Below are 12,334 nucleotides of genomic sequence, written 5' to 3'. Positions count from 1 at the left end.
ACATCATTGCAATTTGTTCATTTTCTTTCACATTCAGAATAATGTTGGATTTATGTTATACCACAGAAGACGTGGTTAAATCTGAAGGGTGACATCAACGTTATGTCAGGACCAATAACACAGTCACAATAATTTAAGTTGTTGGTTAAATGGCTTTTGCCAGTGAAGTCAGTGGAAATGACCGTGGTGAAAGGGTACAAGCACGTCTCTTGCTTTTTATTCTGACCCTAGACAAAATAAACAATTACGACATTGCTCTTGGCTATATTTGACCATTAAATAAGACCTTTCATTGTAATTTATGGAACATGGCTCAATTTGTTTTCTCTAAGTCTTGACTGGTTCTTAGATTATGTGGAATGAATGGCTGAATCAGTGTCCCCGTTTTCCAGCATGGCTGATAGTTTCAATTTCCTGGTAAGAGAAAAGTACTGGATTTTATTGCATGGTTCCTTTTATAGTGCATATCAAGTTAATATAGATGCTGTAATTCACCCTACTCATATGAATATGCACAGAAAGCCTGCTGGCATTCCAAGCAAGTCCTTTGAGCCATTTTATACATTGATATTACTGTAGGCTATGAACAGAACCAGTATTGTAATGATGGCAGAATGAGTAGACCTACAGACTTTTTACCTACAGTTACAAAACAGAACCTACAGAATAATGAAAACAGCACCGGCAAATATCCACATTTATTTAATATCCAATAGACTTGAAACTAATGGTGTAAAGTGAGTTCCAGTCTTCAACTAAAATAAAAAACTTAGGAATGAATTAAGTGCATTATAGGTGGAGTTAATGTGCATAACATGAAAAACAATACAAAATAACTAATTAAGCAGGCATTATTTTAAGTATTGTTTAAAAGAGGTGTATTTTGAACTAAGCATGCCAGGCTTTTTAATGCCAAGGCCTGCAGATGTGTAGTTCTAATTTGAAATGTTTGACTGCAACAGAATTAATGGAGTGTAAGAGACCTATGGAAGGTTGTGAACCAAATAAGCAGCTTTTAAATGCTCTGTAGTGGAGGAATGAAACGTGTTGTTTGATGTAACAAGGTTACACAAGGAAAGGTTGCTGTACAGAATAAAACCAAGATTATTAGTTGTGTTAGCTTAATTGTTCAGTGGCTCAGTGGGTACTGTCGCCTCACAGCAAGAAGGTCCTGGGTTCGATTCCTAGGTGGGACGGTCCAGATCCTCTTTGTGCAGTTTGCATGTTCTCCCCGTGTCTGCGTGGGTTTCCCCCGGGAGCTCCGGTGTCCTCCCACAGTCCAAAAACATGCAGTCATGTTGATTGGAGACACTGAATTGCCCTATAAGTGAATGGGTGAGTATGTGTGTCTGCCCTGGGATGGACTGGCGCCCCGTCCAGGGTGTTACTGTGTGCCTTGTGCCCATTGAAAAGCTGGGATAGGCTCCAGCGACCCTAATTGGATAAACGGTTAGGAAAGTGAGTAAGCTTAATTGTCCATAAGGGTGTCTATGGGGATTTTTCCCGAAGGTAGATTTATTCTGATTGGTCCAGATTTGGTTTAGGGTTTTGGTTGTGACACCTTCCAAAAAATTGTTCATAAAGCTCTACACGCTGGATTAATGTATTAATGAACCCCCAGGTCACTTGCTGTTGTAAATTTTTGTTACAAAATTCTTCTGGGGTTCTTTGATTTTCTTTTTAAATACAGCACATGCTTCTCATGAACTTAATGTCATTTTTTATTGAAACTTTTACTGAAATGTCTTACTTTTATTGAAGTATTAAGCACAAACTATAAAACAAATATAAAAAAAAAAAAATCAAAGTTTTTTGTGTTAATAGGTTAGGCAGAATGTGTTTATTTGTTTTAGCTAGGATGCAACAAAGTCATAAATTCTTCTTCTTATTATTATTATTTTTTTTTTTATATATTTATTTATTACCCCCATTTTTCTCCCGATTTAGCGTAGTCAATCTGTCCTCCACTGCTGGGGATCCCTGATTGCATTCAAGAAGGTTATATTTCCTGCTCACACCTCCTCCGACCCGTGCACAGTCCTTAGCGGACCCCTTCTTTTCACCGATGCACTTTACACAGGCGCCTTTTTGCTCAGCGTTTGAAGAGGGCAGTGATAGCTCAGTGGTTAAGGTACTGGACCAGTAATCAGAAGGTTGCCGGTTCAAGCCCCACCACCGCCAAGTTGCCACTGTTGGGCCCCTGAGCAAGGCCCTTAACTCTCAATCAATTGCTCAAAAATTGTCGTCTGCTAAATGCCGAAAATGTAAATGTAAATGTAAGACCCCACCCACATAGTCTGGTCATCCCACCCTAGCAGACACGGTGGCCAATTATTGTCTGCTGCAGGCACTGCTAATTGTGCCCACTTTGTTAAACATACCCCCCCCCCCCCAAAGAAATAGGTGCCCAGAGATTCAACATTCTGGTTATTATTATTATTTTATGCTTTTTTAACACTTTCATCTCTCTTACTGCTAAACATGGGACCACCAATCTCAAAATGAGATCCTATAGTCTCAATGTCTGCTTGTGATTTTTCTAGTGATGTTTTTTTTCAATTTCTGCCCATCAATCATCCTCTCACTAATGCTGGTCCCTGCTCCTGATTGGGGAGGACGAGACTGCTCCACGCTCCCTCTGACACGTGCACAGCAATCGAACATCTTATCACCTACACTTGACGAGTGTAGCACGGTACAGCACTGTGCATGGAGGGCCACACCCTCTAACACCCGCCAGCAAAGGTCGTAATCGCACTAGTCTGAGAGTCCTCATCCGGCTTAGCCCCACCCCTTATCTGAACAACAGGCCAATCGTTGTTCATGTAGTCTCTCAGCCTCAGCCGGCAAGGCAGAGCCGAGATTCTTTACAATGTATTCGAGACCTCAGCTCTGGTGAACAACGTGTGTTTTTACCGCTGCACCACCTGAGCGGCATATTTTTGTAGTGAGTAAAATTAAAAATTTTGTATAACAGGTTGTCAAACATGATTTTTTGTACTTTAATTATTATTATACACGTTTTAAACACTTTTCTCTCCCATAATGTTCTGGATTAATGGATTAATGAACCCCCAGGTCACTTGTAATGCTGTTGTAAATTTTTGTTGTGCAAATTCATGCAAAATTCTTCTGGAGTTCTTTGATTTTCTTTTTAAATACAGCACATGGTTCTCATGAACATAAAAAGTCATTATTTATTTGAACTTTTACTGGAATGTCTTACTTTTATTGAAGTATTAAGCACAACTGTTCTTTTAAATGTTTTACTAATGTTTTCCTGTATTTATTAATGTCTTTGGACTGACTGTGTGAACTAAACTTGGAAGGAACAACTTGAGTTTTATACACTTGGACATGGTGTAAAAGCAGAGTTACTAATATCTGGTCAGCATAAAAATTAGGCTCAAGCAGGCCTGAGTGTGAATTGTGTCAAAGCAATTTACCCGTGAGGCCAAAAATAAAGAAATGTGATTGGCTTAACCTAACATGTCACTTTCAAATTTCACTCTGGCAGGAAAAAAGCACTTTGAACAAAGTCCTGCAGTAATGACGCCCACCTTTCAAACAAGATTTAAATCGATCCTTGGTACAGAACCGAGTATTCAAACCAAGTGTGAAAACAATGAAGTGAAATAAGTGAAAATAATGATGTGCTTGTGAGGTTATTTTGACCCAGTATTGATCTTTTTTCAGCTGGCATGGACAGAATGTGGCCACAAAATTTTAAGTGGTAAAGGAATGACATACAGCTCCAAGGTTAATGGTTATAAATGAGTACAACTAGCCAACGTTGCCCAAAGCTTCCACTACAAATCATTTAGTGTATTAGCATTTTGGCTTAAGTGAAATTGAAACGAATGGCACACAGTTATCCTCAGGTGAAAAATGAGATTGCAACATTGCACTTTTCTTGCCAAGTAAAATCTGTAAAGATTCAGCATAGCCTCCCACCAACATGTATTGTCAATGCATGAAACCATGATGATTTTTTTAGTTTTAACCACAGCTCATTTATGGGATAAACACATCTGTGGTAAATCCTTTCCCTTTTCCTTCCCATTTTCCATGTCAGACTATAAGAGCAATCGGCCATCCAAATGATGAATGGAGAGACGTTTGATAGCTTCAGATAAGGCGGGAGCCCATTAAAAGCTGGCTGGATTGATTGGCTCAGTTGTGCAAGACTGAGGAGATTAAATTGAGATAATAGGATAGGGTCATTAAAACCCATGCAGAAGAAATAGAATGAGAAAGAACAAGTTTGATTTAACGAGACTTAGGCCTCCTGTGAATTGCAGTAATGGCTGCAATGTTGATCTTTCATTACAATCTATTTATCTGTTTGTTTATCTGCTCAGTGCATCAGGCTACTTGGCATAAATGTCATTTAAATTTAATCAGAGGATGAGTCATTTCATGGGCCCAACAATGAGAGATCGAATAAGATATTGTTTTAACAAGGTTGCTTCATTTGTAATTGTCTGTGGGGGTCCAAAGTCAAACACAATATTTTCAAACCTGACTTAATAATCCATAGCAAGTTTAGGGCTAAAAATGAATGCCATTAGAATTCCATCAAAAGTAACTGAACATTTTTGTTATTTATTTATTTAATATAATTTACCACTTATTATTAGGTATTTTAAATGTAATTAACCTTTACAAAGAACCAATAGCAAAAAAACACTAATTCTGTTCTAACTTTCTGATTGAATTGTCTTTTAGCCAAGGTAAATAATTTTAGTAGACCACTGACTCCTGAATATATTCAACTTATGTCCACTCTTATGCCTAGTTCACACTACACGATTTTTGCCCTGATTTTCGCTCGGCGACTGGTCAACGCTAGATTTGCCGCCTCTGGAGCAACTCAGCGTTCCCTCAGTGATCGAAACTCAGCTCTCAATCGCTATGTGTGAACTGCTCAACAACTCGATCCAAAATGTAGTTTGGGAGACCAGAGAAGCTCGCCTGCGATTCCAGTTGGTGATAGATGGTGTAGTGTGAAACCCCCTATCGCCGATCAGTCGTGTAGTGTGAAAGCCACACCGACTTGAAAGACTCCCGATTACAAGAGATCCAGTTGTGTAGTGTGAACTGTACAGCGACCTGACGACTTGGAAAGTTGTGTAGTGTAAACTTGGCATTACTGTGATTTTGAAGTCCTGAAGCCTTAGAAATTTCATTTTAACCAATCCTTTTTAGCATTTTTGTTCCTGAAGCATTTTGTTGCTTGACTTTGGTTGTATGTGTTACTCAAGTTCTTGTTAGTGTAATATCATGTTTAATATTTAATAATATAAAATCAGTTACTGAAACAAATATGCCCTATGGCCCTCTTTGACCAGAGTAGTGGCGGTCGTTCAGCAGTCTAACCACACAATAAATACACACAATAAATATGGGTGGGTGGGGTGCTTTTGTTACTGGCTCAAGAGAAATTTAAAAAAATAGCTGCCACCTACAATTAAACGAGCAAAGATGCTTCCTTCCTTCTCGCCAATGTCACAATACTACAAATAATTATATCACAAGTGTAATAAAAATGTATAATGGATTACATATGGTCTGTTATTGATACATGCAATATGTGTTTGGATAAGCAGCCTATGTTATAAAAGAATCAGACAAATTGTGTCATGACTATAGCTGATGACAGTTGATTTTTTATTTTTTTTTCATTAAGAACTATTAATAACACTTCATTAAAACTTTTATAACAGCTCTGTCTCACATGAGCTGCTATAAAGACCTGATTAAAGCTTCAAATAATAAACTTTTTTACTGCTTAATTTTTCATCACTAGTTTAATGTTAAAACTGCATTTAAAGTAAAGCCCTAAACAGCAAGGCCTCTCCTCAGTTCTAATTGAAACACGTCTGCAAATGCTCCGCAAGCCTGTGGGCGTTCCCGTCCTAATTACAATTATTTCTAATTGAACAGCAGCCTGTTATATTAAGAAATAAATATAACAGCCTGCAATAAATTAAGAAAAGTAATACAGTTGCACTGGAAAGGGTTAATTCATCTTAAAGGTCGATGATTTGTAAAATAGGTTTGTCTCAAAATACCTTTGTGGTAAGCAAAGCAAGTTTTTAAAGTGACACTAAACGAACACCTTTAGTAAAATGTACCAAACCATCATGTAGCTCACAAGTGCTTTTCAGAAAGTTGGTACAAATACAGTCCCAAGAAATTACCACGCTTAAGACAGTTCGAATTTGAAGCCAGGTTAAAGGCTTGTGGTTTTGCATGCCGGAACGCTCAGAACCTGGATGCAAATGAAGTCACAACACGCTGAGGATTGGCTTTGTAGGAATGACTGCATGGATGGAGAGGTATGTTTGATTTAACTTTTGTGCACGCGATTAAAATCTCTAGTGCACATTTGTAATTGAATTTATCGTTCTTTTATTCTTTGATTGAAATGCTTTTTAGGAATGTGTAGTAAGGAACTTATTGTTCCTTATATTATTGTGTAGTGTGCAAACAATTATGGTTTTAAACTAGACCAAACCTTTCCTCACCACCAAATACTGGAGCATAGTTTTTCTGGAATCCTGTTGCTTGCATTTTACTTTAGATGCAGTTGAATAGAGTCAATCCAACTTTGTCTTCTCTTCATGAACCCAGTTAGTGGTCGAGATCTCTATAATGACCTTTAGTGCTTCTGACAATGCAGCACCAATGCCCAAATTCTTATATGACTTATGGTTGATAATTGCTTGATGACTTTGCTTGATAATTTCTTGATGACTTTGCTTGATAATTGCTACCTTAAGTTGGTTGACAAGTCTTTACTTTGACAAGAAACACAGTTGCTTGAATGTTAAGTTCTTGAAGATTTTTAGACGCATTAGGAAAAGGAACTCAATAAAGCTATCTGTATAAAGTTATCAGGGTTATCAGCACTGAGCTATGAGCTAAGCTACCTTGTAGCTGTTGTAGTGTTTCTTGCACTTGGTTAGCATAAAAAAACTGGACCTGTTGCTGACTGGTTAATTGCTAGTTGTTACTGTTCTCATTCTCTTTCATTGCAGTAACTATATCTTGACAAATTAAACATACACACTTGGCTCTGAAGTCAATCATTTGCCTGAAATCTTCTGTTGTTGTACAGGGTGTCCCAAAATGAACTGACATTTTACATTTTTTAATAAAACACATTTTTAATTTGAACATTAATAATGTTTTTGCTTAATTTAAAAGTAAAGACATGGAGGTTATGTATTAAACAAAACATCTGACAAATGACCCCCTTGACCGTGGCAACACATCACTCTTTTGATGAAATTTTCCATGACACGTTAACATAATTGCTGAGAAATTTCAGCAATGTTGTGTCAAATTACTTCTCAATGAGGTCCTCAATGGATTGTGGTTTGTTGGTGTACACTTTATCCTCAAGATAACCCCAAAGAAAGGAGTCTAACGGCATCAAGTCACATGATCTTGGCGGCCAATTCACATCACCATTTTTAATGTGAATTTTTACAATTTCTACGTGTTGTTCGATTGTGTACCTTTTCATGATTTAACCTCAATGTTTACTTATGACAGCAATAAAAAAATCTCAAACTCAGGTTTTGCCGTGAAAAAATGGTGGCAAATTTAAAATGTCAGTTCATTTTGTGACACCCTCTATAAAGTCAATCCAACTTTGTCTTCTCTTCACAAACCCAGTTAGAACTGTAATGGTTTTTATTGCTTCTGGCAATGCAGCAATGTAATTTTCATCATAGGTACACTTCAACTATGAGAGACAAAATGAGAAAAAAAAAATCCAGGAAATCACATTGTAGGATTTTTAAAGAATTTATTTGTAAATTATGGTGGAAAATAAGTATTTGGTCAATAACAAAAGTTCAACTCAATACTTTATAACATAACCTTTGTTGGCAATGACAGAGGTCAAACGTTTCCTGTAAGTCTTCACCAGGTTTGCACACACTGTAGCTGGTATTTTGGCCCATTCCTCCATGCAGATCTCCTCTAGAGCAGTGATGTTTTGGGGCTGTCGCTGGGCAACACGGACTCCACAAATTTTCTATGGGGTTGAGGTCTGGAGACTCCAGGACCTTGAAATGCTTTTTACGGAGTCACTCCTTCGTTGCCCGAGTGGTGTGTTTGGGATCATTGTCATGCTGGAAGACCCAGCCACGTTCCATCTTCAATGCTCTCACTGATGGAAGGAGGTTTTGGCTTAAAATCTCACGATACATGGCCCCGTTCATTCTTCCCTTAACACGGATCAGTCGTCCTGTCCCCTTTGCAGAAAAACAGCCCCAAAGCATGATGTTTCCACCCCCATGCTTCACAGTAGGTATGGTGTTCTTGGGTTCTTCTTCTTCCTCCAAACACGAGGAGTTGAGTTTTTACCAAAAAGTTCCATTTTGGTTTCATCTGACCACATGATATTCTCCCAATTCTCTTCTGGATCATCCATATGCTCTCTGGCAAACTTCAGATGGGCCTGGACATGTACTGGCTTAAGCAGGGGGACACACCTGGCACTGCAGGATTTGAGTCCCTCTCGGCGTAGTGTGTTACTGATGGTAGCCTTTGTACTTTGGTCCCAGCTTTCTGCAGGTCATTCATCAGGTCCCTCCGTGTAGTTCTGGGATTTTTGCTCACCGTTCTCATGATCATTTTGACCCCACGGGATGAGATCTTGACCCCAAGGGAGATTATCAATGGTCTTGTATGTCTTCCATTTTCTTACAATTGCTCCCACAGTTGATTTATTCACTCCAACCTGCTTGCCTATTGTAGATTCACTCTTCCCAGCCTGGTGTAGGTCTACAATTTTCTTCCTGGTGTCCTTCGACAGCTCTTTGGTCTTGGCCATGGTTGAGTTTGGATTCTGACTGTTTGAGCCTGTGGACAGGTGTCTTTTATACAGATAACGAGGTCAAACAGGTGGCATTAATACAGGTAATGAGTGAAGGACAGAAGAGCTTCTTAAAGAAGAAGTTACAGGTCTGTGAGAGCCAGAAATCTTGCTTGTTTGTTATTGACCAAATACTTATTTTCCACCATAATTTACAAATAAATTCTTTAAAAATCCTACAATGTGATTTCCTGGATTTTTTTTTTTTCTCATTTTGTTTCTGATAGTTGAAGTGTACCTATGATGAAAATTACAGACCTCTCTCATCTTTCTAAGTAGAAGAACCTGCACAATCAGTGGCTGACTAAATACTTTTTGACCCCACTGTACAAGTAACTGTTTAAAAGACTTTACCCTGATCTATACACCGATCAGCCATAACATTAAAATCACCTCTTTGTTTCTACACTCACTGTCCATTTTTTCAGCTTCACTTACCATATAGAAGCACTTTGTAGTTTTACAATTACTGACTGCAGTCCATCTGTTTCTTTGCATGCTTTGTTAGCCCCCTTTCACTGTGTTCTTCAATGGTCAGGACTCTCACAGGACCACCACAGAGCAGGTATTATTTGGGTGGCGGATCATTCTCAGCACTGCAGTGACACTGACATGGTGGTGGTGTGTTAGTGTGTGTTGTGCTGGTATGAGTGGATAAGACACAGCAGTGCTGCTGGAGTTTTTAAACACCTCACTGTCCCTGCTGGACTGAGAATAGTCCACCAAACAAAATTATCCAGCCAACAGTGCCCCGTGGGCAGCGTCCTGTGACCACTGATTAAGGTCTAGAAAATGGCCAACTCGAACAGCAGCAATAGATGAGCAATTGTCTCTGACTTTACATCTACAAAGTGGACCAACTAGGTAGGAGTGTCTAAACAGTCTAATGGACAGTAATTGGACATGGTATTTAAAAACTCCAGCAGCGCTGCTGTCTTATCCACTCATACCAGCACAACACACACTAACACACCAACACCATATCATTGTCACTACAGTGCTGAGAATGATCCACCACCCAAATAATACCTGCGCTATAGTGGTCCTGTGGGGGTCCTGACCATTGAAGAACAGGGTGAAAGCAGAAAACAGATGGGCTACAGTCAGTAATTGTAGAACTACAAAGTGCTTCTATATAGTAAATGAAGCTGGTAAAATGGACAGTGAGTGTAGAAACAAGGTGGTTTTAATGTTATGGCTGATCAGTGTATATCTAGATATACACATGCACCTCATTAATGGAGAACACATTTGTGGCTCTTTCTTTTACTTTTCACTTAATTAACCTGATGCAATGTAAAAACAATGGCTTTCTACCTTAAAAAAAAAAAACAGTGTTTCAGGTCAACACCATGTCATTGCAAGTGATCTCTGTAAGCGAATGAATGCTGGACAACTTAAGGATGCTACTTCATGTTGTTTGGCTACTTTTAGTACATTTGCTGGGCAAGACACATTCACCCATCCAGTCAACTCCCTCACGTCCAGGAGGGAGACCATGAAATAAAGCCTACAGGGGCTAAATAATTTAGGACAGTATATATAGTATTAGATATTTACATTGGTCCTTTAAACAAACAGATGTATTGCATTATACAAACGAGGAAAACGTTTTTTCTCGTCTTACCCTCAAACAAGGAAAACCTTCTCACCCTGCTCCTTGGCTTTCAGATGCATTGCGCAGCAACAGAAGAGAATTAAGGGCAGCTGAGAGAAAGTGGAGGAAATCTAAGCTCAGTGTTGATCTCCACTCCTACCACGATCTGCTGTCCAGGTTCTCATCTGGCGTGACTGCTGCAAAAACATCTTTTTACAAAGCCAAGCTTGAACAATCTGCTGCTGACCCACGTAAGCTTCATGCCATATTTTCCTCTCTTCTGAACCCTCCCCCTCCTCCTCCATCTGCTTCTCTCACTGCTACTGACTTTGCAACATTCTTTCAGGACAAGATTGACAATCAATCCTTCTCTCCGACTGACCCACTTTCAACTGACCCTCAACCCACCAACACACTCACCAGCTTCACCCCACTTACCATGGATGAGGTTACACAGCTCCTCTCATCCAGCAATCCCACTACATGCACACTCGACCCTATACCATCCACCATCCTTAAAGACATCTCACAGGACCTAATCCCCCTTCATCACACCCATCATCAACAACTCCCTGACATCAGGTGTTGTCCCTACTGCTTTTAAGAAGGCTCAGGTCATTCCCCTTCTTAAGAAACCTACTCTAGACACTACAGACATTAACAACTACAGACCTGTCTCACTCCTCTCTTTTCTATCCAAAATTCTTGAACGTGCTGTCTATAACCAACTATCTGCCTTTCTCACTCAGAATGACCTCCACGATCCGTACCAGTCTGGCTTCAAGGCAGCGCATTCTACGGAAACAGCACTTGTAGCTGTCACTGAGAAGCTTCATGCAGCCAAACTGTCATCTGTCCTTATTCTTCTTGACCTCTCTGCAGCCTTCGACACCATGAATCACAGCATTCTCTTGTCCACTCTCTCCAACCTTGGAGTAACAGGTTCAGCATGAAAATGGATGGCCTCCTACCTCGAAGGGCGCTCCTACCAAGTGTCATGGAGGGGATCCATATCTCCCCCATGCACTCTCTCAACCGGTGTTCCTCAGGGCTCTGTACTTGGTCCACTTCTTTTCTCTATCTACACCTGCTCTCTGGGTAAGGTCATAGCCTCCCATGGCTTCTCCTACCACTCCTATGCAGATGACACTCAGCTCGTTCTGTCATTTCCTCCTTCAGACACACAAGTCTCAGCTCGCATCTCAGCATGTCTGTGAGATATCTCACAATGGATGTCAGCTCATCATCTAAAACTTAATCCCAGCAAGACAGAGATGTTGCTTATTCCCAGAGATCAGTCTCCAACCCAGGACCTAGTCATTTCTCTGGATGACTCCCAGATCAGACCATCTGATAAGGTAAGAAGTCTTGGTGTTGTCCTTGATAACCAGCTGACCTTCTCTCCTTATATAGCCAACATGCCAAGATCGTGCCGGTTCCTCCTGTACAACATCAGGAAGATCCGACCATTTCTCTCCAGGGAAGCTACCCAGATTCTGGTGCAATCACTTGTAATCTCACGGTTGGACTACTGCAACTCCCTCCTGGCAGGAGCTCCCATGTCCACTATTAAACCCTTGCAGCTCATTCAAAATGCAGTTGCCCGTCTGGTTTTTAACCAGCCCAAACACTGCCACATCACCCCACTGCTGCGTTCTCTTCACTGGCTTCCTGTAGCTGCACGCATTCAGTTTAAAACACTGACGCTCGCCTACAAAGCCAAAAATGGACCAGCCCCAAGCTACCTTCGTGGTCTAATCAAACCCCGCTCTGTACCACGCAACCTCCGAGCCACCAGTCTCGCTCGACTTGAGCCTCCATCCAGGACCAAAGGAAGACAAGCA

The sequence above is a fragment of the Trichomycterus rosablanca genome, chromosome 12 (assembly GCF_030014385.1).
Source record: "Trichomycterus rosablanca isolate fTriRos1 chromosome 12, fTriRos1.hap1, whole genome shotgun sequence".
Taxonomy (NCBI): domain Eukaryota; kingdom Metazoa; phylum Chordata; class Actinopteri; order Siluriformes; family Trichomycteridae; genus Trichomycterus; species Trichomycterus rosablanca.
This window is presented reverse-complemented; position numbering follows the sequence as displayed.